The sequence below is a fragment of the Bubalus bubalis genome, chromosome 24 (assembly GCF_019923935.1).
Source record: "Bubalus bubalis isolate 160015118507 breed Murrah chromosome 24, NDDB_SH_1, whole genome shotgun sequence".
Classification (NCBI taxonomy): Eukaryota; Metazoa; Chordata; class Mammalia; order Artiodactyla; family Bovidae; genus Bubalus; species Bubalus bubalis.
In genome coordinates this window covers 14,249,928-14,276,876 of record NC_059180.1, presented here as the reverse complement: position 1 = coordinate 14,276,876, position 26,949 = coordinate 14,249,928, and the positions used below count along the sequence as shown (strand labels likewise).

Sequence of the window (26,949 nt, the reverse complement as noted above, 5' to 3'; positions counted from 1 at the left end):
TGGCATCAAGCATTGGTGTTAAAAAGCCTGACAATATCCTCCTTTTGTTTCTCATATAAGCCACTTGCTTTTTTTCTGCCCCCTTAGATGCATAAAGGATTTTTTATCTCCTGAAAGTCTGGTGAATTTACTAGAATGTGTCTTGGTATTGGTGGTTTAAGTATTCTTAGATACATGGATGCATGGTGTATATATAGTTTTAGATATTTTTTCCTCAATTTGAGAACATTCCTGGAAGTGTTTACAGATTTTCTTGATTTTATACCAGGATATGTATACCTTGATTTTTTAATGTATATTTTCTTGATTTTTGAATATTGTGTTCACTTGCTTCAGTTCTCTGCTTCAGAAACTTCTGTATTCTGTATCAATTCTTCTTTGCTAATCTGCCATATTGTCATTTTCATTCAAATCATTTTACTGTCTTCTGTGATTTCTTGAAAAATTTTCCTCCTGTTTTCCCAAAGGCATTTTAAAATTGCATTTATTTGGTCTTGTGTTTCTTCTAATTTAGTCTTAATCTTTTCCCCTTTTACTTCTAAGTGTTACTTTGAGTAAAGTAAAACTCTTACAAGTTTTTCTAATTCCATTCACCGCGGTTCTTTCATGTCATATATAATTTTCTTATTAATATTTAGCTAGTTTTAAAATAGTTGGTTGTAATTAGAGCTATTTTGTATGCATGTATTTCTGGTGTGGTCTCATCTTACAGAAATGTTATACTTCTGTCTTTTTTTAAATAATAACTTTGAGATTTGACCTTAGTAATTTTCTGCTGTTTATTTTTATATGAAATTAGTTTCCTGGAATTTTTAGAAGGAGTTGTGTGGTTCAGGATGGTTTTCCTAACCTCACAGGGCTCCCTCTTTTGTTGTGTTCATATAATATTAAAAAATATGATGCCTTGCCGACCGTCTTCCCCTCCCACACTTTTATTTAGACCAAGGATTGGCAGAAGCCTCCTATTTTTTATAAATAAGGTTTTATTAAAACACAGCCCTTCTCATTCACTTATGTATGTTTATGGCTACTCTCAGGCCAAACCTGTGAAATTGAGAAGTTGCACCATGGACCCCATAGCCTGCAAGCCCCAGATGTTACTGCCGAGCCCTTAAAGACCCTGAAATCAAACCTCTTCTTTCATTGTCTGTTGTTCCTGTTCTGCTCAATTTTAACTTTATCCCACATGTGTCTTCTCAGTGTGGGCCACTGTCAAGCAAGCCCTCACCAGTCAGTTTAGAGAGTTCAAAGGGACTTCATACTGCTTCAGACCTGAGTCCCCTTTATGTTCGGAGAAGGCAATGGCACTCTTGCCTGGAAAATCCCATGGACGGAGGAGCCTGGTGGGCTGCAGTCCATGGGGTCGCTAAGAGTCGGACACGACTGAGCGACTTCACTTTGACTTTTCACTTTCATGCATTGGAGGAGGAAATGGCAACCCACTCCAGTGTTCTTGCCTGGAGAATCCCAGGGACGGGGGAGCCTGGTGGGCTGCCGTCTGTGGGGTCGCACAGAGTCGGACACGACTGCAGCACCCTTTATGTTTAAAAAATGATGGTAAAATATAAAGTTTATCATTTTAAGTTTAACAACCCAGTATATTCAGTGTTGTGCAGCCATCATCACCATTTAGTTTGAGAACACTTTTTATTACCTCAGAGTAAAACTCACCATTAAACAATACAGCCCACTACCCTTCTCTCTGCAGCCCCTGGTGACCTCTGTTCTACTTTCTGTCTCTGTGAAGTTGCCTATTCTGAGTACTTAGTGCAAGTGGAATCATAAAATATTTCTTGCCGTGTCTGCCTTATTCCACCAAGTACAGTGTTCACTACATCCGTGCTGTAGCAGGCATCAGAATCTCCTTTTATGGCTAAGATTCCATTGTATGGATACATCATATTTTGTTGATCCATTTTATTTATTGGTGGACAACTTCAGTTGTTTCTACCTCTGAACATTGGTGTACAAGTATCTGAATCCCTGCTTTCAAGTCTTTTGAGTATAAATGCAGGAGTCGAGTCGCTGGATTTATATGGCCGTTCAGTTTTTAACTTGATGAAGAACTGTCACAGTGCCTTTTCCATCTTTCCACAGTGGCAGCACCATTTTATATTCCCACCAGCTGTGCACTTGGATTCTAGTTTCTCCACATCCTTGGCCAACATACGTGTTTTTCTGTTTTGCTTTTGTTTTAATGATAGCTCTCCTAATAGATTTTAAGTGGTATCTCATAATAGTTTTGATTGGCATTTCCCCGGTGATTAGTGATATTGAGTATCTTCTCTTGAGCTTATTGAACACTTGTATTTCTTCTTTGGAGATATGTCTATTTGAGTCCTTTGAATTAGATTTGTTGTTGTTGAGTTGTAGAAGTTTAGTTCTTTATTCTGAATATTAACTCCTTGTCGTATGTATGCTTTGCAAATATTTACTCTCATTTGTGGGTTTTTTCAGTCTCTTGATAGTGTCCTTTGATTATTTTCCCTTTAATAAGTAATTTGTGTAGAGCTACTTTAAAGTTGGGCTTAAGTGGCTCACTGGTAAAGAATCTGTCTGCCAGTGTAGGAGACGCGAGTTTGATCCCTGAATCAGGAAGATCCCCTGGAGAAGGAAGTGGCAACCCACTCCAGTATTCTTGCCTGGAGAATTTCATGGACAGAGGAACCTGGTGGGCTCCAGTCCACAGAGTCGTAGAAGATTCAGACATGGTTTAGTTGACTAAACAAGAACAGCGACAACATCTTTAAGATTATATAGCTATCTTGTTCTTCATCAAACTTTCACTCATTAACTTAAGCATCTGTTGATGATTCTTTCTTGAATCAATGGCTGCTGTTTTTGTTCATCAGCTGTGCTCCTGATACTGCCCTAGGTGCTTACCATGCATTATTCCCTTTGTCACAGACGAGGGGACTAAAGCTGAAGAGCCGAAACAACGCTGGAAGGGCTCCTAGTGAGAGTAGAAATGGGAGCAGACTCTGGACTGAACTAAAGCTCGTGTGCTGGAGTTTGGGAAGCAAGTGTTAGCTCAAGACTTGGGACTCCAGGCATCAGGTCTGTTGAGCAAGCCTGTTTCTGATGTTCCTTCCTTTTGCTTGAACACCCTCAACCTCGAGACAGGGTAGGACAAGCAGACTTCAGGGCTGTGGGCTGTGGGCCGCTGGGTGTGTTCTGTAGTGAGGAGCCAGTTCCCTGATGGAGTACCAGCCACTCAGGCTGATCCCCTGCTTGCAGCTTCGTGGGTCACTGTGTATCCTCAGTGTTCTGCAGGTGTGGTTGGCTCAGAAGCTGTGTTCACAGAACCAGAAGGCCCAAGTTGTTGATTCAGTGGTAAGGGTGGAGGGTCTTAGTAAGCTAGCAGCTCTGAGGTAAACATTCCTATTATTTCCTCCTCTGGGGCCTTAGCTGGGAGGAGCAGAACATAGGGAGGGTGGGGTCCTGGGCAGGGAGCCAGAGCCCTGAGTCATAGGAAGACCATGGAGTCAGGGCCAGGGCACGGCATGCTTATCCAGAAAACCTGGAGAGAAGCCATGGTTTGAGTGCCAGGAGGAGGGAGAAGTCACCAGAAGCAGGCGAGGCCACAGGAGGGATTTCGGTCAGAAATGGAGCCACAAACAAGCTCTACTGGGTTAGGATCACATGAGGTTGGTAGAGGAGGTGCTGAACCTGTGTCTGCAGGTCTCCACCATGGGAGGCTGACTCCAGGGCTGACAGCAGCCTAAGCCTGGTAGATGATCGCAGGGATGCACGAGGCAGGTGTGTGCCTCAGACCCAGGTGCCCTCCTGGCTCAGGCTTCGTGATGGACACTCACCTCTCCAGCTATAACTGGGCATCTCCAACAGGCCCATACTCACCTCCATCACCGGGGATTCACCCTTTGTCCTGTCAGCTGGGGTCATCTCGCCTAGCTCCTTGTCTGGAGGATTACCAACCCTCTCTTATAACTGAATTCTTTAAGAATTGGTTTTTGTCCTCCTTTGAGTGACCTGGCCCTGGCTCTTGGGAGCCATGCTGGTGAGTGGCTAGCAGGAGTACCAGCTTTGGGCCAGATGAATCCAGGCTCTGCCATTTACCCATTGTAGGACTTTGTGAAATTACTTAACTTCTTGTGCCTTGATTTCTTCATTTATGAAATGTGAGTAATCAGAGTAACCTGGGATAGTAGTGGGGGCGGCTATCAAATGAAACCATGTTCACAGAGTGCTGATGCGTTCCTGACATAGTCAGTGTCCAGCAGATGTTAGCTGTCTGCGTTTATCTGTCTTGCTTCATTTCTGACTTTGTACCCCAAGCTCTTCCTGGCTCTCCTGTGGTCCTTAGTGTTAGCCTTTGGATTCTCTCAGCGCGATGGCTCTTGATTCCTGTGTCCTGTCCTAGAACTTGCCCTACTCTGACACCTGTGAGGGTGGAGGCCTGAAATAAAGTACCCTGTTTATCAGAGATCTACTTCAAGACACCCTAAGAGCAAAGCATGCCACTGTCTCTCTGCTTAACCCAATTCTAAACGCAAGTTTTGAGAAGAAAAATCTCTTCTGTTAATGTTGTTATGTAACAAAGTACCCTAAAACTTTGTGGCCTAAATAACTTTTATTTTGATCATAATTTTGTGAGTCAGGAGAGGGCTTGGTTGGGTGGTTCTGATGTGTGCTGGAAGCAGTTACAGCTGAAAGATTTCTTTCCAGGACAGTTTCTTCATGCCTGTAATGAGCACTTCCACATACTTTCTCATCCTCCAGGGTCTTCACAATGTTTGGGTCACAGACAGCATGGTTGTCCCAGGGCAGTCAGATTTCTCACATGACAAAGGCCCTAGAGCAAGCATTCCAAGAGGGTGGCCTAGATGGAAGCTGCAAGGCCTCTCATGAACTGTACTCAGAGTTTGAGAAGGTCATTGCTGCTGCATTCTTTTGGCTGAACAAGTACCCAAGGCCAGATCAGATTCCAGGGAAGAGGAATTAGATTCCACCGCTCAGTGGGAGTCTTCCCTGATAGCTCAGCTGGTAAAGAATCTGCCTGCAATGAGGGAGACCTGGGTTCCATCCCTGGATTGGGAAGATCCCCTGGCGAAGGGAAAGGCTACCCACTCCAGTGTTCTGGTCTGGAGAATTCCGTGGAGTGTATAGTCCATGGGGTCACAAAGAGTTGGACACGAATAAGCGACTTTCACTTTCTCAGTGGGAGGAGTAGAGTTAGGGTTAGGGATGCAAGCAATCTTGAGTCGACCACAGCACCTGATGAGTGGATGCTGACTACCGTCTGGTGCTCTGCTGCAGTGGGGTCAGGGAAATGGAATTTTTAGAATGTCTTGACTCTGCAGCTTAGATGGAAGATGGGGCACAGGAAAGACGGTGGGACAGCCCACCATTCAGTCATGCTTGTCATGCTTTGGTGATCAGATTCTGTGAGTTGGCTGAAAGGTCCCTTAGATTTTTTTTTCTGTATGAGGGCTCTAGTAACAGTTGTTTTTAACTTCATTTGAAACAGTTTTGTTAGATTATATTATTACACCTGTCATACTTGTGTGCATTAAAAATTTATCAAAGTAGTAAATTTTTGTATAGCTGTTTTAATATTGAAGGTGGAAGAAAAAGGCAAGATTTTCAGCATATTGTGCTTTATTATTTCAAGAGAGAAAAACACAGCTGAAACACACAAAAAAGATTTGTGCAGTATATGGAGAAGGTGGTGTGAGTGATCAAACATGTCAAAAGTGGTTTGTGAAGTTTCAGGCTGGAGATCTCTCACTGGATGATGCTCCACAGTTGGGTAGAGCAGTTGAAGTTGATACTGATCAAGTCAAGACATTAATAGAACAGTCAGCATTGTACCACTTGAGAGATAGCTGACATGCTCAAAATACTCAAATCAAGCATTGAGAATCACTTTCACCAGCTTGTTTGTGTTAATCACTTTGATAAATTTGGGTTCTGCATAAGTGAAGTGGAAAAAACCTTGACCATATTTCCACATGTGATTCTACTGAAACATGGCAGAAACTTTCTATTTTTAAAATAAATTGTGATGGGCAATGAAAAGTAGACACCGTACAATAACGTGGAACAGAAGAGATCATGGGCAAGCAAAATGAACCACCACCAACCTCACCAGAGGCCAGTCTTCATCCAAAGAAGTGATATTGGAAGATGGTAGGATTGGAAAGGAGTCCTCTATAATGAACTCCTTTTGTAAAACCAAACAATTATTTCCACCAAGTACTGCTCCCAATTAGACCCACTGAAAGCAGCAATCAACAAAAAGTGTTCAAAATTAGTCAACAGAAAGCCCACAATCTTCCATCAAGGTAACGTAAAACTCCGTGTTTCTTTGATGACCAGGCAAAAACTGGTCAGGTTGGCTAGGAAGTTCTGATTCATCTGCAGTGTTCACCAGACATTGCACCTTTGGATTTCCATTTATTTTGGTCTTTTCAAAATTATCTTAATGGCAAAAAAAATTTCAGCTTCCTAGAGTAAAAGGCACCTGTAACAGTTCTTTGCTCAAAAAGATAAAAAGTTGGGGAAAGGTGGAATTATGAAGTTGCCTGGAAAATGGCAGCAGGTTATGGAACAAAACAGTGAATATGATATTCAATAAAGTTCTTGGTGAAAGTGAAAAATGTGTCTTATTTTTACTTAAAAACCAAAGGAACTTTTTGATCAACCCAGTATAACAAGTTTCCCTTCATCCTTGGTGTCAGCATTCTTGAGTCCAAATGGGAATGGGGAGCAGTCAGTCCCTCAGTCTATCCTGTCCTCTGGGTCAAAGCTTAAATTTTTTTTTTTTTTTTACTAAAACAGTGAAAGCTACAGTTTATAACAGCATATGGACATATATATGTAACTGAAAAAAAGTTTTATGGTGCAATTTTTATCTTTATTATGTGCAATGTTGTCTCATAATTTTCTAGTCTGTTCCTTTTAAACAGATAGCATATTGTGCCTCCACTCAATCTCATGATTCATTGATTTACCAGTTGTAGTTTGAAAAGCATTACTGAAAATTCTTCTCTTTTCTTATAGGGACTGAAAAGAAAAAAAAAGTAGGAAAAAAAGTACATAAGAACATTCCTCAAAAAGATTGGAGGAAGCTACCTAAAAGCAATGCCTGTTAACCTCTATCTCATTCACATCCAATTTACTTGTTTAGATCACTCACAAAAATTTTATCATACCAAGTTACTTTTCTTGCTGACAAGTTTTGTAACAAAGATAACATGAACTTACCTGACCAGTAAACTAAAGGAGAATAAAAGTTGTATGCCTGCATTATTTTCAGTGTTGATAGCTCTAAAGATATGCTTGTTTTACTTAAAAACTCCAAACTTGCTTTAATATGCCAAAATTAATCTCAGATCATATAAACCTGAAAAGTGCTGGATCCAGTCTGTTATATTTCAACTGGTATAAATGCTTTGGGTTGTTTTTGGTTTGGTTTGGTTTTGTTGGCTGTGATTTGTGACATGTGAGATCTTAGTTCCCAGACCAGGGATCAACTCCCATCCCCCCACCCTGACCCCTCGCAGTGAAAGCTTGAAGTCTTAACCATTGACCACCAGGGAAGTCCCATTGCTTGTTTGTTTTTAAGCCAATTAAATAGAGCTCTTCTGCAGATCAATTTTAGCAATACCATCAGCAGGTAGGAAATGAAAAAATCACATCTATAACACACATGTATACACACACACACATACAGACACATGAAAATACAGACAGAAGGAAACAGGGACCCTCTCGGTTTGTTTTAAATTTCAGCCGTGTCTCAGATCAAACTCAAAAGAATAGTTAGATCCAAATTGTGTTTCTGGCATACTGTAAGGATGCTTTTAGAGCTCTTTATGAAGTCAATTTGCCTTTTAGAAGCTTCTGCAAATCAATCAAAGAATGCATTACATTGGATCCCTAAGGATTTGGACTCCTCTCTTTTAGGAGTGCTCCTTAAGGTGAACTTTTTTAAAACAAAGATTCCCCCTTTTGAACAGGATGGATGAATTCCCAAAACCCTTCAACAGACAGAAATACCAAAAATCTAAGGCAATTGCTGTTTAAATCTTTCTTTCTTGTTTATTTGCTCCAGTTAACTTAGAAACAGTAACTAGGGGTTTAACATTTGGATCCTCAGATGATAGTTCAGTTTTAAAGGGGCTGGTTTTCACAGAGGACAGATGGAAGATGGCATTGGGGGTGGGGCCAGAGTACAAGGTGGAGTCCTGAGACAGAAGAGCCAAAGAAGATACACAAGATGGCCCTAAGACAAAGAATTTAGAGGGAGGGGAACATAAGAAGTAGGAGGTTTCAGAAGTCATTTTGTTCTTGTTTTTAATCTAGCTTTTTGGTTCTGTCTGCCAATTTAGAAACAGTACCTTGCCGAGAAGCAATTTTAGAGTATTGAGTGTATTTGAAAGCTTATTGGTACTAACAAAAATAAATATACCATTTGTTTTAATTTTAAAATCAGAGTCCTCCAATGTAATCTTAAAAATGAGTTTAGGAAGATTGAAAATTCCTCATAATGGCCATGGTAATTCTGAGTAACCTTCAGATTTTTCAGCCCACTTTGTTAAAAATGCACATGTGGGGAGCCTGTAGTTTTTAACATGGAACCAACTGGAATCCCCAAAGGAGGGCTGCCCTCAGGACATTTAGATGGCCAGAGTCTTATTTTCTTAAGTTAGCCTAGAATTCTAAGAAAGTTGCTGCAGTCCTGGCCCAGGTTCCAAAAGGAATAAAACAAACTCTTAGATCCCACTTAGCTTCGTCCTCAAAAGAGAACCTCACTACCATGCTCCAGAAAACAACTTAATACTCACTAATGAAGAAGCCTTGATCCAGAAAGAACAAAACCTTTCCAAATCCCAGATGAAGTCCAGGAGCTCAAAGTGCAAAAAGAGTGGAGCTTGGAACCCAAAATGAGACTCCAGACTGAAAGCAGATGCTGACCACAGAACCAATGAGCATAAGGGACTTTGCAGGTACCTCATTCAGTTCTGGGAGCCATCATCTCTGGCGTCCACCTCCTCTGGATCCCACTTCTGACACCAAGTATGTCAGCTTTAGTAATATAATAGCCAGCTACTTTAGCAGCAAAAGTGAGTTTATTTACTGATAGCAGAGGAATTCCAATTTGGTATAAGTGAATGACAGCACACCATAGGCAAATCCAGAGCACAAGGAAAAGGAACTTGCTTTTATGGGGAAAAGGAGGGAGTTGAGAGGTGCTGTGATAACCAAAGAGTCCATTGGAAGAAGCCAGGAATCCAAAGTATGGTGGCTTCTCATTGGTTGGGCTTCTACAGTCTGATTAGCTGGGCCATCATGGAGTGGAAAGATGTTTTCCTCCCCCTGATGGATAGTAATGTAGAGGCACCTTCCTGTCAAGAGATGTAGGTAAGGTCTCTTCCTGTCTGGTGTAACTGATGATGCATCATGGTCACGAGAGCTCGCCCTACAGGCCTGTCCCAATTTCAATTTAGAGGAGTTTGTTGTTGCCTTTTTTTTTTTTTTTTTAAACAAAAAGGCTTTATTATAAATTCATAACAGCTTTATTCATAAATATACAAAAATAAAAATAAGCCAAGTCTATCAACAGGAATTTGGATAAACAAATTGTAATATGTCCATACAATCGAATATTGTACAGCCGTGAAATGAATGGACTACCAGTACACACAACATCATGGATAAAAACATGTTGAACACAAAAGTGTACATGTTTTGTGATTCTATTCATATAACATTCTGGAAAAGGCAAAACTATACTGAGAAAGTAGATCAGTGGTTCCCTGGGCCAGTAGTGGGAGGCGGGCACAAGGAAGCTCGGGGAATGATAGGAATGTTCTCTATCTTCGTGGTAGTGGAGGTTCTACAGGTATATACATTTGTCATATGAGTCGGACACAACTGAGTGACTAAGCATACATTCATCAAGTCACACTGAACTATATACACTTAAAATATATGCAGTTTATTGTCTGTATGGGCAAAGTCACTTCAGTTGTGTCCGACTCTTTGTGACCCTATGGACTATAGCCTGCCAGGCTCCTCTGTTCTTGGGATTCTCCAGGCAAGAATACTGGAGTGGGTTGTTGTGCCCTCCTTCAGGGGATCTTCCCAACCCAGGGATCTTACGTCTCCTGCATTGGCAGAGGGGTTCTTTACCACTAGCACCACCTGGGTATGTATACCATACCTCAATAAAGGTTTTGAGATACACCATTTTTTTAAAAAAAGATGGTCAGTTGGAGACCCCCTAGCCAGATAGGCTAGGTTTTTTTAAAGTCAGACATACATGGTTTTATGTGAAATCTCTTCTTTTAAGACATTAGTACCTAATTCAGAACTTAATTATGCCACACAAGCCAAACAAATGAATCCTCAGGCTACATTTGGCTCGCAGGCAGCCAGTTTGTGGTCTGAGCCTTAAAATCTGCCTTGAGCTCAGCCAGTAAAGCTGTAAGCTGGAACTACACAGAGTGACTTCCTGGGTGTGGCTCTGGCATGTTGCTCTTGACCCTCCTTGCGAGAGGTGATGAGTAGTGAAATGTGGGTCTGGGGAGCTGAATTTTTTAAGAATTAATTTCACAAACCACATTATAATAATCACACATAGAGTATTTAACATTGATCTAATTCTACTAACTAATATCCACATTTCCCCAAAATTGTCCTGAAAATGTCCTTCTTAGTCTGCCCCCCCAATTCAGTTTGTAATTAAAGATTATACAGTGCATTTACTTATCATTTCTCTTCAGTTGCCTTTAATTTAGAATAGTTCCCAGTCTTTTTAGACTCTCATGAAACTTTTTGTGAGGAGCTTGGACAGGTGTTTTGCAGATTGTCCGTTTGGATTTGTCTGGTTTTTGCAACTGCAGTATGGGATTCAGGTTAATCATTTTTGGCAGAAATTGTGGATAGGTGATGTCATGTTCTTATTAGGCTCATGCTGTCATTTTGACTATTTGTGATGTTTTATCACTTGTTTACATAGTGTCTGCCAGGTTTCTCTGCTGTAAAGGTCATTTCCCCCACTTTATAATTAATAAGTAATCTGTGGGGAAATTCTTTGATCTGTGCAGAAAAACCAACAAGCTTTTGCCCTGTGGTTTGGCTCCACTGATGATTCTTTTCTGAATCAATTGTTACCATGTAGGATGTAAACGGACATCAGTATTTAAAACAGTCCCTGAGCAATTTTATAATTTTATTTATTTACTTATTTTTGGCTGTACTGGGTCTTTGTTGCTAGGTGGGCTTTTCTCTAATTGCAGCAAGCAGGGATTACTCTCTAGCTGTGATATGCGGGCTTCTCATTGTGGTGGCTTCTCTTGTTGCAGAACACGGGCCTTGTGCGCATGCGAGCTTCATGAGTTGCAGTTCCTGGGCTCTACAGCACAGGCTCAATACTGGTGGTGCATGGGCTTAGTTGTTCTGAAGTATGTGGGCTCCTCTTAGATCAGGGATCGAACCCATGTCTCCTGCACTGGCAGGGGTATTCTTTACGAGTGAACCACCATGGAAGCCTCCTCCTAATGTAAAAAATAAGTGATTTTATTAAAGTGTAACCAGTGTTGGGAATTGCTAGACCAGTGCTTCTCATTCTGTGTTTACAGTTTCCCTGGAGATCTTGTTATAAAGCAATTTTGGATTCAGTTAAACTGAAGTACAGGTAAGAGTTAGCATTTCTAAGAAATTTCCAGGTGCTGCTCATCCACATGGGTCACATGTTAAATGTCAAGGGTTAGTCTAGACTTCAGAAAACACCTGCAATTCATTTTGGATACAGTGCCTTTCCCCCCTAATTTAGTTCTACCAAGCGTGTCAGTCAAGATTCTCAGTTACAAATATCAAAATACCCTCTAGTTTGTCTGCATGGAAAAGGTATTTATGAATCAGCATTGGGGAACTCTCAGAACCCCTTGGCACTGAGCTCCCAGGAACAGTGCCCAGACATGTTGCAGAACTGACCTCATGAGGGAACCAGCCTTCCCACTGCTGGGCACTGAGCCCATCAGCACTGATGCCAGGCATGCATACCAGTTGTGACCAGTACTGCCACCAGCACCAATACCACACTGATGCCTGAAACTCAACCTCACAGCTATTATTGGCTGTCAGAGCTAGATGTCAGGAGTCACCCTCGCAAACAAACAGATTCTACACAGAGCACACTTTCTCATGTTGTTTTATTTCTAAAATTTCATTCGATTGGGTGGGATTCCTGGAGCCTTGGTCACATAGCTATTCCTTAGCTGCAAGGGAGGCAGGGAAATCACATTTCCTGGCTTCTCTCTTGGGAGATGGGGAAAAGGCAGAGTTTGTAAAGCAAAGATGCTCTAAAGAAGCAGCTCCAAAACATGGCAAGTGTCCAACACACGGTTACTTGAAAGAATCAACATCGTAAAAAAAAAAAAAAAAAAAAAGAATCAACATCGTAAGTGCTGAGAAATCTACAAAAAATAAGAGTAATACTAGAGACATTCTCTCTGATGTAGAAAATACACTGTGAAACTGTGATAATGTGTGATATCAGAATGAGAATAGATAAATATTTGGGGTATACTTGTCATATTTACATATGTGTGTGTGTGTGTGTGTGTGTGTGTGTGTGTGTGTGTGTATGTACTGGGGGAAAGGACTTAGATCCAGGCCTTTATATCAATGTTAGCCAAAGCTAGTCAGGATGACCAAGCTCAAAGTCAGCGTGGGAGGGCATCAGTCAAGGGCTTGGATAGAAGGAAGCATGCACCAATGGGAGGACTTCACTGCAAGAGTCTACCTCAAGTATGTTCTCATCTATGATTTTTAAAAATTGTACATTAGTAAGGCCAAAAGGAGCTATCAGAATGTCACTAGTGATGGGAATTTCCTGACAGCCTAGTGGTTAAGGCTTTGTCTTCCAATGCAGGGGATACAGGTTCAATCCCTGGTGGGGGAGCTAAGATCCCACATGCCTCGAGGCCAAAAACACAAATCATAGAACAGAAGCAACATTGTGACAAATTCAATAAAGGTTTTAAAAACGGTCTCTGTGAAAAAAAAATTTTTAAAGAATGTTACTTACTAGTGATTATCTCTGAGTGATAGTTTTCTTTCCATATTAATACTTTGCATTCTAAAATGCTTATAATAAATAGGTTTTCTTTTTTAATCATTGGAAAAAATTAAGTTAGAAGAATGGGAAGAAAGATAAGAAAGGTGAGAAGGGAGGGAGGGAAGAAGAGAAAGAGAGGAGGAGAGAGGAATTGAGTCAGGGAAGAGAGGAATAACTGAAATTGATTTACAGCTGGAAAGCTGGTGGCTTTCTTAGGGCTAAATTTTCCAGAAGAGCAATCTGAGCAGTGCAATACACTCTGAGTGGCGTCTCTCTCTCTTCCTCCTCACCCCCTCCTGGGCTCTTGGATCTGCAGAGCTCCACAAGCAGCATCCAGGCCAGTTCTTGTGTTCGGTATCCCCTTGAACTGACTTCTGCTCTAAGCTTCTGTGTTGCAGTTTTGGCTTCGCCCAGAGCTTTGGATGGACTATTCCAATCCCAGTTCTGAGACTGCAGAACTATGCTGATAGGAGAGTCCTTTGATGTGGAGCAGGATGGAATGAGACAAAGGGTAGCAGGATCTGCTGATATTTCCGTGGAAGCCTTGAGCTGCCTCTGGCTGCAGCTGGGACCAAGCTCCAGAGCTGATTTGAAGTGGGAGGGGGAGTGAGAGGGCTTGCCCTTTATCCTCCTGTGACGATCAGTCCTTAGACATGGGCTGCCTGATGCGAGGATGTGACCTTGCTCAGGGTGGCTCTCCTCAGAGAGGCTCTTCTTGACTGTGGCTGAGGCTTATCTGTGAGGGTCACTCTGAGGTAACATGTGCTTCGTTTCTGAATGGGGATCTTCATTTCCTTTGGGGGATCCCAGCGTCCACCATGAATTTACAGACTAGTGTGTTGATATGGAGCTAGGCAGGCTTCCCAGATAGTGCTAGTGGTAAAGAACCCACCTGTCAACCCGCAGGAGACAGAAGAGACATGGGTTCGATTCCTGGGTCAGGAGGATCCCCTGGAGAAGGGCATGGTAACCAACTCCAGTATTCTTGCCTGGACAGTCCCATGGACAGAGGAGCCTGGTGGACTACAGTCCATGGGGTCACAAAGAGTTGGACATAAATAAAGCGACTTAGCATGCACATATCAAGTTTGGCAACAATGGGATAAGAAGCTACTAGAAGAAGCAGTGGGAAAGAAGGCAGGAAACAGTGTCGGTTTAGGGGGCATTAATTCTGTCCTCTGCTGTCTTCACCCACAGTCCAGGCCTGCAGTTTTCTTAAATGTTGTGTTCTGAGGCACCTGTGCTCAAGAGCCTTTGGTATGTTTGGGACTCCAGGTCTGTCTTGCATCTGGCCTCCACTTGAAGGTACTCTCTTGGGTGTGCTGTTTCATCCTGGAACCACCACCAGGGGACATTACAGACACCCTTGGCTTGCACGACCCAGGCTGAAGATGAAACACTGCCTCTCCTCATCTTGCTTCTGAAAAAAAGAAAAAGGAAATATATTTTATGGGATTATCCTTTTGGAAACAAAAGACACAGAGCCGTGATGTGACAGTTGGATCTCCCTCAAGAAAGAATGTGCCCTTTGAGACTTCCCTGGTGGTCCAGCGGCTAAGATGTGCTTCCAATGCAGGGGGCCCCGGTTGGATCCCTGACCAGGGAATTAGATTCCAGGTGCCACACTAAGGATCCCACATGTTGCAACAGAAATCGAAGATCCTGTGTGTTGTAGCTAAGAACTGGCACAGTCAAATAAATATTAAAAAAAGAAATGTGTCTTTTAGCTGCCAGGTGTACAGGTAGCTGGCAGCCTTCAGCTCTTTGCATCTCATGATTTGCCTCAGCCTTCACACTGGGTCCAGTGTCTGACTGGCAGCCCCAGACCATGACTATGTATGACAGGGATACTAAGGCCTGGGTATTTTTGCCAAATCTAAGATTCCTCTATGGGCTGTTTTTACTCCCTCTCAAGAAAGTGAAAGGCTAACCTACAGAATGGAAGGCAATATTTGCCAATCTTATGTCTGATAAGTGACTTGTCTGCAGAACACGTAAAGAACTCTTGCCATGGAATCCTAATAAAAGCAAATGATCCAATTAAAAAATAGGCAAAGGATCTGAACAGACTTCTCCAAGGAAGAAATACAAATGGTCATCCAATTAAAAAATAGACAAAGGATCTGAACAGACTTCCCCAAGAAAGGAATACAAATGGTCAAAGGGCACATGGAAAGCTGTTCACCATCACTAACCATCAAAGATTTGTAAATTGAAAGCATAGTGAGATAGATACCATTTCATATCCGTGAGTGTTGAGGATGTGGAGAAAGTGGGAACCTCAGGGTGTGGGTGGCGGTGTGAAATGGTGCAGCCACAGCAAAAACAGCCTGGCAGGTCCTGACATGGCTAAGCATTGAGTCACCATATGACCCAGCAGTTCCACTCCCAAGTTCATCCCCAAGAGAAACGAAAACATATGTCTACACAAAAGCTTGCAAACAAATGGTCACAGTGGCGCTAGTCACAACAGCCAAAAGGTGGAAACAACCCAAATGTCCGTCAAAGACCCAGGTGGGAAGCCCAGATGGGGGAACAGCTCCAAGTGGCTAACTTCTGAGTGCTTCCCAACATGGGGAAGAGAGAAAACGGAAATGGGCAAGTTCTTACTTGAACATTTCTGCTGTGCGTAGGTTTTGGATTTGTTGGATGTTTAAAGTCCCTTCTTTGAAGCTTTGGGTACTTGAATGAGTTTTCTGAGGCATCCTTTTTCTCAGTCACTAGGTGTGGAGCAAACACACCTCTCCCAGAAAATTCTCTCCAAAAAATTTCCTCCTTAAATCCAATTGCCAACCTTTTTCTACCTTTGATGGGGCAAGGAGTTAAGACTGATTATTTTTCAGAGACCTGATAAATTCTGCATTTGGTCTAATCTGGGGTTTTTCAACCTCAGAATCACAAACACTTTGGTTGGATGATTCTTCACTGTGGATTCTGTCTTACCCTCTGCATGATGTTTAGCAGCATCCTTGGCACTGGCTTGGTGGTTAACACCCTCCCCTTCCCCAGTTGGCAAGCCAAAACATCTCCGGACATTTTTCACTTCCACATGTCCCCTGGGGGTGTTGATGGCAAAATCGCTCCAGGTTAAGAACCACTGACGCCGCCCCCTTGCCACTCAAAGTGTGGACCATGGACCATTAGCATAAGCATCATCTGAGAACTTGCTAGAAATGTAAATTAACAGGTTCGACCCTAGACATGCTGAATCAGATTCTACACTTGAACAAGATGTGTGATTTGTGTACTCATTAAAATGAGAAGCCTGGTTTAGTACACTGCAGTATGTGGGATCTTTCTTCCTCTACGAGGGATCGAACCCATACCCACTGCAGTGGAAGCACGGAGTCTTGACTACTGGACCACCAGGGAAGTCCTGAAAAAGACAAAGGTACCAAGGCCATGGGCTGGCCTTACTGGCACCATATTCTCTTGCATTAGTCCTTCACTTGTGGCTTGTGTTAGAATCTCCACAATCTTTCTCAAACTGCATGGGCCCAAGCCCCAGATTTTCTGATTCTGCGGGTTCAGATCGGCCATCCAGGGTCTAGGAATTTTGAAACGCCTCTCCAGGTGATGTGCTGTCAGTTAAGACCCCCTGGGATACCTTTACTGGGTGCTGAGTTCCTTCCTTCCAAATCAGTTATTCAAGTTGCAGAATCTCTTGAGATAGGGACTTCCTTAGTGGTCCAATGGTTAAGACTTGTGCTTCCAGTGCAGGGGCGTGGGTTTGATCCCTGGTCCAGGAACTAAGATCCTACGTGCAGTGCGGCATGGCCTAAAAAAAATCTCTTGAGATAGAATAATTGGCTGCCAAGTGAGCCCTGGCCACATTTCAGAAGCAGAGGGGAAATAGGATCATGCTTGGATTCTGGAGTGGATTCTTCTCAGGCCTCCAGACCTGGGGAGTGTGGTCTCTGGAAGTGGCCAGTTGCTGAATCCCCTTCTCCTGCCAGAGGACCCAGGGAGCTGCTCATTCTGTCATCACACCCTGCATTGCACACACCCCTGCGGAGACTCTGGCCACCAAACTGAGGCACAGTGTCCCTTCCAAGAATACCCAGGCTTTCTTAATTTCTTCTGTGTCCTCAGACAAGAATGGCTGGAAAAAGTGACAGGGCAGGCTTTCTTGGAAAGCAGTCTGGCCAGCATCAGCATTAATGAGTAAAATGTGTCCTTGTGTGGCTATTTCCCAACAGACAGCACATTCCTAAGCTATTTTAACTCATTGGTTCAGAAAGTCTAGAGTCCCCGTCTTCAGTCCTGGATCCTTTTTCTCCTAGAGAATCAGACCGAGACATCATTAACTAAAGGGTTCGATTAGTCTCAGAGAATATCTCCCTTCGTGTTGTTTGGTCACTAAGTTGTGTCCAACTCTGCACCACCATGGGACTGCAGCACTCCAGGCTCCCTTGTTCTTCACTATCTTGCAGAGTTTGCTCAAATTCATGTCCGTGGAGTCGGTGATGCTATCTAACCATCTCATCCTCTGCTGCCCCCTTCTCCTTTGGCCTTCAGTCTTTCCCAGCATCAGGGTCTTTTCCAGTGAGTCAGCTCTTAGCATCAGGAGGCCAAGGTATTGGAGCTTCAGTCCTTCCAATGAATATTCAGGGTTGATTTACTTTAAGACTGACTGACTGAATATCTTCCTATCTATCACCTATCTATCTATATATCTCTTATCATCATCTAGCTATAGATCGATAGTTGTAGAGATTTTTATATTACAAAGTGGTAAAAAAAATTCAACTGAGGAAATGTTAAAGATCTTATTGGCTTTATTTAATGATTCATGAATCAGGCAGCATCCCACCTGGTAGATAGAAAGGAGCGCCCAGGAGCTGTACAAAATAGAAGACTTCCCGGCAGAAGGAACAGGGTAGGGAGGTTAAACTAGCAAAGAGTGGATTGGTTGTGACGAGGTCATCTTTCTTTAGGGGAGAGTAAGAGTCTTCACTACTGCTGACCAGGTAATTCCTCGTTGACTGATTTAAGACTCCATTTCCAGGAGAGGCCAAAACTAGAATTAAGTCTCAATTAGGTGACATGGGGCTTAGCCTAAGTGACTTCATTTTGGATCTGTTGTCTTGTCTTGTTTTTAGCAAAAGTAATATAACCTTGATTTAGAAAGTTTGGAACTTGATACAATTTTTAAAAACTTGTTAAAGTGTGGTGGCCAGAACCTTCTTGGAGCTGTCAAAGTTACATTGAAAAGGCCAAGAATAGGCTGCCTTTTAGAACATAAGAAAACTTGACTATCTTTTTTTTTTTTTAAAGGCTCATTTTAATTTTTGGATTTTTTGGCCATGTTGCACTTCCTACATGTTGCATTTTCCTACATGTTGCAGGATGTAGGATCCTAGTTCCCCACCAGGAATTGAACCCGTGCCGCCTGCATTGGAAACACAGAGTCTTAACCACTGGGCCACCAGGGAAGTCCCTCAACTATCTTTGTTATGCTTCTCAGAGCCGTAGAAGTGGACCATACAACACTTCAGGCCCTGTCCAAAAGAATACACTTTTCCTAGTCAACTGGAAAAATCGTCCTACAAAAGTTTGTTATTTTCCTTCACAAATAAGCATGCAATTGACTAGTTTCAATGTGATAAACACCTGACTTGAAGCTAAAGCGTCACTAATTTTAGCTAGCTAATCATCCCCACTTTTGTCTCAAGTTCATGAGATCTTTGTTTCTTATCACTGATCGACAATGTCATTTGTATTGTATTTTCTATTCAATTAAATATTTAAATAATGACATCAGTTGCTATTCTGAGACTGAAGACAACTGGTGATGCTGAAATGGAACTCTTGGCAGCTATATAGCAACCCCAGGAATTAGCCTGAAATCATCTAGAGTCAGCTGAGAGATACAAGTGCAAATTCAGTCTTTGAAAGTTGCATTCAGTCTGTCAGAATATAGTGTATGAAACATACAAAAGTGTAGACTAAGACTTGAAATTAGCAAAATTGTGGACTGTCTATATAGACAGACAGTCCACTATATATGTATATGTATATGTGTATATATGTATATATATATATGACATACCCTCTCCCTGTAGCACAGTATCTTCAAAATTCTTCCCTTCAATCTCCTGAAAACTCAGAACCTTATTCTCCTGTCATTATAACAATCCCTGCCTTGTGGTGAATAGGGTCTTTACCTAGAAAGGCAGAAGTGGTGAAGATATTTAGTATTTCTTTTGAAGTTCCATCTGGTGCTTGCATCTTATTTGGGGGGCCTCCTCTTGACATCTTGACTTATGCAACACTTGCCAGTCGGGCCTATAACAGCCCAAGAGTGATCATCCAGGTGATCTTAGTGAATAAATATGGTAATTAATTCTAACCAAAGTTTGGCATCCACATATAAAAATAAGACAAGTATTTAGAATAGATAAATCCTGCATAAAAAAAGAGGATGAGACCATTCGCCTCTGATTAATTATCCCAAGAGAGGCAGCAAAATTCTTGCAGAAGAAGGGAATAAAGAGTGCTGGCCTGTGCTCGAAAGGAGCACCAGACTACAGTCCAAAATGTGAGCCTGTTAAGTCCAGGTGCTGAGGCTTGCTCATCTGGAATCTACTTGAGATCACCCATTTTCAGTCTACTCAACTGCAGTAGGTAGGTACCTTGGTTGTGAGCAGTAGAAACTCAAAATAGCTTACACCTGAAGATGGATTTAAGGAACAATGGACCCTTGGAATCAATGGCTCTCTTGGAACATGGGTCTATTGGAACCCAAGAGCAAGACTGCAACTGGGACTCAGAAACTATATGAAATCACAGATTCAAACACCACCAGCCTCTCTGTCTTGTTTCTGTGCCTCTCTGAGTGTCATTTTTTTTTCTCAGCAATGCAGCTGCCTCTAATTAATCCTCCAGTTCACATGATCTGAAACATGATTGTAGACAGCACCTAAGTTTTATATTTTCACAGCCTCAGACACCAAAAAGAGTCTGTTTCAACTCTCTTTCAGTCTCTGGTCCAAAAATTCTGGGAGAAAGCACTCACTGGATCAGCTTGGGGCAGGTGCCTTCCCCTCCCTTGAGTCAATTAGCTGTGGGCAGAGGACAAGGTCACATGAAAACCTGGCAGCCTGGAAGCAGGAAGCAAGAGTGGATAGTGCCAGCCATTCATTCCCGTGGGGGTATCCATTGAGCCAGCTCTCCCACCATTTTGATGTATTCTTTTGTATTCATTAAATCTATGTATGAGTCTGGAGAAATACAGCATGTTCATGGATTGAAAAACTCATGGATTTATTCTCCCCAGATTGATTTCTAGGTTATATATATCCTTATCAAAATCTCAACTTTTTTTTTTTTTGGTATTTGTTTTGTTTTTATATTTTGATTTTTATTTATTTTGTAAAGGTTTTTTATTTATAATTATTAATGATTATATTCTTCTGTTTTTGATTTCTCTTTTTTCCCCAAACAACTTTTTATTGAAATGTATTTGATTTACAATGTTGTGTTGGTTTCAGGTGTATAGCAAAGTGATTGTTATAAATGTGTGTTTGTATGTGTGTGTATGCATGCACATGGTCGCTCGGTCATGTCTGATTTTTACAACCCCATGGACTGTGGCCCGCCAGGCTCCTCTGTCCATGGGGATTCTCCAGGCAAGAATACTGGAGTGGGTTTCCATGCTCTCCTCCAGAGGATTTTCCTGACCCAGGGATCATACTAGCATCTCTTAAGTCTCCTGTTTTGGCAGGGCAGGTTCTTTACCACTAGTGTCCCCTGGGAAGCCCATATATATATCTTTCCAATTCTTTTCCAAAATAGGTTATTATAAGATATTGAATATAGCTCCCTGTGCTATATAGTAGGTCCCCCTTGGTTATCTATTTTATATATAATAGTATGTATCTGTTAATCCCAAAGTCCGAATGTATCCCTCTCCCTCTCCATTTCCCCTTTGGTAACAAACCCTTTGGTTTGTTTTCTGTGTCTGTGAGTCTGTCTCTCAACATGTTTTTTTAGTAGAACTTGACAAGCTAATTCTAAATTTATATGAAAATATAAAGGGCCAGGAAGAGTCAAGATAGCAGCCAGTTCTGGAAGCTCTGGGGTATGAAATGACCCTCTTCTTATTCACTGAAGATGTGACTTTAAAAAAATGTCAGAAATAAAGAAAACCCTGCAGAATACTACCCACAGTTTTCACTCAATAAAGGAAGGAAGGTCACAAGCAGTCTAGGGCCCCCCAGGTACAAGCTTGTGCACAGGCACTCAGGAAGGAAGATCCAGGGGAAAAGAGAGTTGAGTGAATTACAGGTAAGAACTGTGTGTGAGCTACACCGTGGGTCCTGTCTTCCTTCTGTCCTTTGAATCTCATGAGAAAGTCTCACTGGTAGCCCACCCTAACCAGAGTCCCACTGGAAAGGGAACTTGGGAGTCTGTAGACCAGCCTAGCCAACTCGCCACATCATGCATCCACTGCACTAGTGTGCATGCCGGTTTGGGTAGATACTGCCAGGATATAGTCATTAGTCTTACCTTACCCTGCAGATCATCGCTGACGGCTGAGCCCCGGCTGTCTCTTGTGGTCACGCTCTCTCTCCTCCAGGCGGCCCAGCACGCCTTGTCCTTGGGGCTGACCTCAAATCCAGCATGTGCTGGCTGTTCAAGGCCCAGCTGGTCCCTTTGCTCAGACTCCTCTCTCACCCAAGAACTCCAAGCACCTCCATAACAGTGCTTTGCGCTTTAAGAAATGGGTGGGGAGTTCACCCTTGCCCACAAGTGTTTCACTTAATCAAGGATTTGTTGTTTTAAAAATGACTTTCCTGGTGACTTGGTTTATTTGCATTAAAGGCCTTCACATCCCCTTGCTGCCTGTGGCCTGGAATTGCTGACTTCAGTCCTTCTGGGAGCCCCGGGCATGGAAAAACCTTGTGGGCTCTGCATCTACATACATCATTGTGTGTGCGTGTAAATATTTCAGCAGAATGTAAACAAGGCGTGGGCTTGCTGCCTCGTTCACTGCAGCGTTTCCAGTGCCTCCACAGGGCCTAGCACATGGTGACCACTCAACAAATATGTGTCAAGTGAAGGACCGCAGCACACATGCACATTTCTGTACAAGGACCTGGGGACAGTGTGTAACCATCTGTGTGCAGATATGTTATTTTGTGTGTGTGTGTTTGGATGTGGCGGGGGGAGGACAAAAGTATTTGGGTAAGCCCAAAACAGCCATTGGGGACTACTTTAATGACGCCTGACCATCAGCAAAGTACAGAATTTGTTGGAGAAACATATGGAAAACTAATATTTGTGCAGAGTGGAAGAGCAGACATGAATTCCTTTCATAGCGAGGTGACTGGTGGCCCCCCAAAGATGTGCACTAACTCCCAGAACCTGTGAGTGGGAGCTTGTGTGGAAAAAGGATCTTTGCAGATGTAATAAGTTAAGGGTCTCACTAGGAGATCATCCTGGATTATCTGGGGGTCCCTAAGATCCCGCCCAAAACCAAGAAAAGTTTCCTTAGAAGAGAGGAAGAGGAGGCAGAGTGACCGCAGCGGCAGAAACTGGAGTTTGCAGCCAGGAAGCGAAGGCCTGCCAGAAGCTGGAAGAGGCAACGAGAGATTCTCCCCTACCGTCTGCAGGAACAGCCCGGCCCTGCCAACCCCTCCATTTCAGACTTCTGACCTCCGGAACTGGAAGAGAATAAGTTCCTGTTGTGTCATGCTGCCGCATTTGTGGTCATTTGTTACAGCAGCCACAGGAAAGGAACTGTCCAGCACACAGGAGCTCGTGGCCACTTGGTCTGGGGCTGTGTGTGTCCTGTGGGTATGCACTGCCTGCGTTCCACCGTGACTGCCAGCCCAGGGCTGTGTACCCAGCAGAGCAAATATTTGTCAGGAGTGCAGCGAACCGGCAGGGGTGGGGGAGGGGTGTGGGGGAGCCTGGCTGCAAGGGCCAGGCCAGGCCCAGAGGTCTGGATCCCTTCACATTCACTGGGAGCCCCTGGAAATATTCTGGAAACAATGCCTCTGAGGCATTTCCTGCACCGAGCACCAGGGGCCACCAGGGAATAAGGACAAATGGAATGGTCTTTCTGCTTCCAGCAAACTGGTCCCTCTCCTGGTCCTGATTCTGGTGAAGGGCCTGTACCCTCGGGACTGCCCTGAGGTGCCCACCACCTACACCGCAGTGAGCTGCAGCTGCTCCCAGTGTAGCCCTCAGACTGCCTGCCCTGCTCTCTGCAGTTTCTTGTCCCTGCTGTGCTTCCTTCTCTGCGCATCCCGGCTCTGTGAGCTCCAGAGCCCCAGGTCCAGGCCACTGGCCAACTCCACTTTCCTTGAATGACTGGCAGGTGCATCAGGCAGGAATCATCATCAGACTGGGAACAGAGTATTTCCACAGTCTCTAAAATATCAGGTCATCTCCACAGATTTCTTATAAGCACAAAAGGAAAAACTGTAAGTGCTCAGTGGAGAAGCCTGGCAGTTACCACCTTAACCAGATCATCAAAGTTAACCTGACCCAGACTTCCCAGGCGGACCAGTGGTTAAGACTTTGCACTTCTACTGCTGAGGGCCCATCTTCGATTCCTGGTTGGGGAATTAAGAGACCACATGCCTTGCAACTGGGCTTCCCAGGTGGCGCAGGGGTAAAGAATCCGTCTGCCAGTGCAGGAGATTCAGGAGATGTGGGTTCAATCCCTGACCTGCGAAGATCCCCTAGAGGAAATGGCAACCCACTCCAATATTCTTGCCTGGAAAATCCCATGGACAGACGAGTCTGCAGTCCATGCAGTTGCAAAGAGTTGAACACGACTGAGCATGGACACACAGGGCACAGGCAAGCCTTGCAGCCCCCCACAAAAAAATTAACGCGACTGATGAGGGGAGAAACTGACCTCGTGTGGGTTCCTGCTGCCATATTCTGAGAAAGGCACAACCTCATTCCCAGAGCCTTCCAGTCCCCCAAAGGCATAACCTGGGACAGCAGACAAAGTCAAGTTGAAGGCTATTTTACAAATAACTAGTATGCCTTGAGAATGAAAGCGAGAGAAACTGTTCTACATTATGAGATGAAATGATACAATAACTAAATGCAATGCATAGATGATGTGAATGAAAAACATCACCTGCCATATCAGTAACAAAGAAGGCTGCAACCTTCACGTTACAGCTACACCTGAGGGCGAGCCCTGAGGGAATTCAGGATGGGAAAGAACTGGATATTGGCCCTAGACAGCTAAGGTGCAGATAAAGGATGGTTTCAGTGAGCCCAGACTCTTGCATGTTCCCATATATACACAAGCACTAGATTAATTGACATGTCTGCTTTAATTAACAGTAATCTTTTTTTTTTTTTTTGAAGTTAGAAAGTGAGATAATTTATTAAGTACACTGCATGGGGGCTTCTGACAAGACCAAGAGGGGGTCTGCCAACAGTAATCTTTTGATTACTACCTGGTTTTGTTGCTAAACTCCTATATAACCTGGCGCTTCCCTCTTCAGAGCAGTCCCTCGGAGCTATCTGAGAGGCTGCCTTCTGGGCTTGAGTGTTCAGAAAGTCCTTGGAATAAAACATAATTCTCAACTTTTAGGTTATACATTTTTGTTCAGTAGACAATGAGAATGAAAAAAAATAGCTTAGAGATCATTATTGGGACAACTGGGGAAATTTGAATAGGTACTGTACATGGAGATAATTATGGAGTAGGAAATGGCAACCAAGCCCAGTGTTCTTGCCTGGAGAATCCCATGGACGGAGGGGCCTGGCAGGCTACAGTCCATGGAGTTGCAAAGAGTCGGACACAACTGAAGCGACTAAGCATGGGGATAATAGTATCCTATCAGTGTTGAATTTCTTTCATTGGATCATTGTATAAGAAGAAAACGTTCTTGCTTTTAAGTGGTACCAGTGAAGTATATAGGTGTAAAGGGATGCAAGACACAATGTCTAATTTATTCTCAAATGGTTCAATAACTAAAAATAGTGACAATTATAGTTAGCTAGCTAGAGAGAGAGATTAAAGCAAATGTAACATATGTTAGCAAAATGATGACTCAACAGACACTTGGTAAGGATATATATACTGAAGTTGATCGTACTGTTCTCACCAATTTTTTCTAGTTTAAAGAATTTCAGGGAGGGGAATATATATAATTATGACTGATTCACGTTGATGTACAGTGGAGACCACAACATTGCAAAGCAATTATTCTCCAATTAAAAAAGAGAAAAAAAATTTTTTGTCTGTGAATCACAGAGACGTAGAACAAAGTGAACTGTTTATTCTCCGGGGAGGTAACATCCCATCATTTCATTTAATCCATCCCAACAAACATTCTAAGGCCTCTTAAGGGCCCAGAAACAGTGTTGGGTGTTTCAGGGAAAAGTTCATCTGCCAGCTAAGCAGCTTCCTATCTGATAGGGGAGAACCAGACAAATAGATAACGAACAAGAATATGAAGTGGAACAGGAGAAGGGCCTTAAGAAAGGTGTGAAGTAGGGCAGAGCTCACAAGAGTCACAGAGGTGAGACCCTTCCGAGCGGAGTTGGCATTTCAGAGCAATGTGAGGATGGTCCTGGTGGAGCTGCACTGATTTTTCACTGGCTGGGTGGAGGAGTACCACGCATGTAGAAGGCTATGCATGAGCACAGGACCCGGGTGGAGACAAGGGCACATTGAGTGGTAAGCAAGTCTTTTTTTTTAATTAATTAATTAATTTTTGGCCATGCTGGTTTTTAGTTGTGGCATGAGGGCTTCTCTCTAATTGAGGTGCGTGGGCTCAGTAGTTTTGTCGTGTGGGCTTGGTTACCCCTCCACATGGAACATCTTATTTCCCCTACCAGGGTGCGAACCCCTGCCCCATGCATTGGAAGGTGAATTCTTAACCACTGGACCACCAGGAAAGTCCCATGAGCAAGCCTTCTTCACCTTGAGTGCCTTGTGAAGTCAGGTAGGCAAGACAATGCTTGTCTTCTGCTCCTCTTAGGTTCAGTGGCTGCAGCCTGAGAATTAAACTGAAAACAGATTACAGGCATACCCTGTTTTTTGTGCTTTGCTTTATTGTACTTCACAGATACTGTGTTTTTTACAAATTGAAGGCTGGTGGCCATAGCAACCCACGCCAGTATTCTTGCTTGGAGAATCCCATGGACAGAGAAGCCTGGTGGGCTACAGTCCATAGGATCACAGACAGTTGGACACGACTGAAGCGACTTAGATGGCACGGCATGGCCACCCTGCAAGAGCAAGTCTACTGGTGCCATTTTCCCAATGGCATTTGCTCACTTTGTGTCTCTGTGCCACATTTTGCTCATTTTTAAAATATTTCAAACTTTTTCATTATTATGTTTTTTACGGCAATCTGTGATCTTTGATATCTTTGATACGACTATTGTAATCGTTTTGGGCACCAGAAACCACACCCATGTATCATGGTGTACTTAATAAATGTGTCTGTTCTAACTACTCCACCAACCAGCCATTCCTCCATCTCTCTCCCTCTCCTCAGGACTCCCTACTTCCTGAGACACAGCAATAATGAAATTAGGCCAACTGATAATGCTGCCATGGTCTTTTAGTGTTCAAGTGAAAGGAAGACGGACATGTCTCTCACTTTACATCAAAAGCTAGAAATGAAAAAAAAAGCTAGAAATGATTAAACTTAGGAAGTCATTTTGAAAGCCAAGATAGGCTACAAGCTAAGCCTCCTGGGCCAAACAGTTAGCCAAGTTGTTAACGTAAAGGGAAAATTCTTGAAGTAAATTAGAGTGGCTACTCCAGGGACTTTCCTGGTAGTCTAGTGGCTAAGACGTCACACTCCCAATGCAGGGGGCCCAGACTCGATTCCTGTTCAGGGAACTACATGCCACTTGCTGCGACT

General features: G+C 43.1%; 1 long non-coding RNA gene across 1 annotated transcript; it reads right to left on the bottom strand.

Moving 5' to 3' along the window:
- Window positions 1-12,165: 12,165 nt before the first annotated feature.
- Window positions 12,166-22,939, bottom strand: LOC123465350. Its single transcript, XR_006640573.1, has 2 exons — window positions 22,699-22,939; window positions 12,166-14,510 (listed from the first exon to the last, which is right to left on the bottom strand). It is a non-coding gene; the product is annotated as an uncharacterized LOC123465350 (long non-coding RNA).
- Window positions 22,940-26,949: the final 4,010 nt, after the last annotated feature.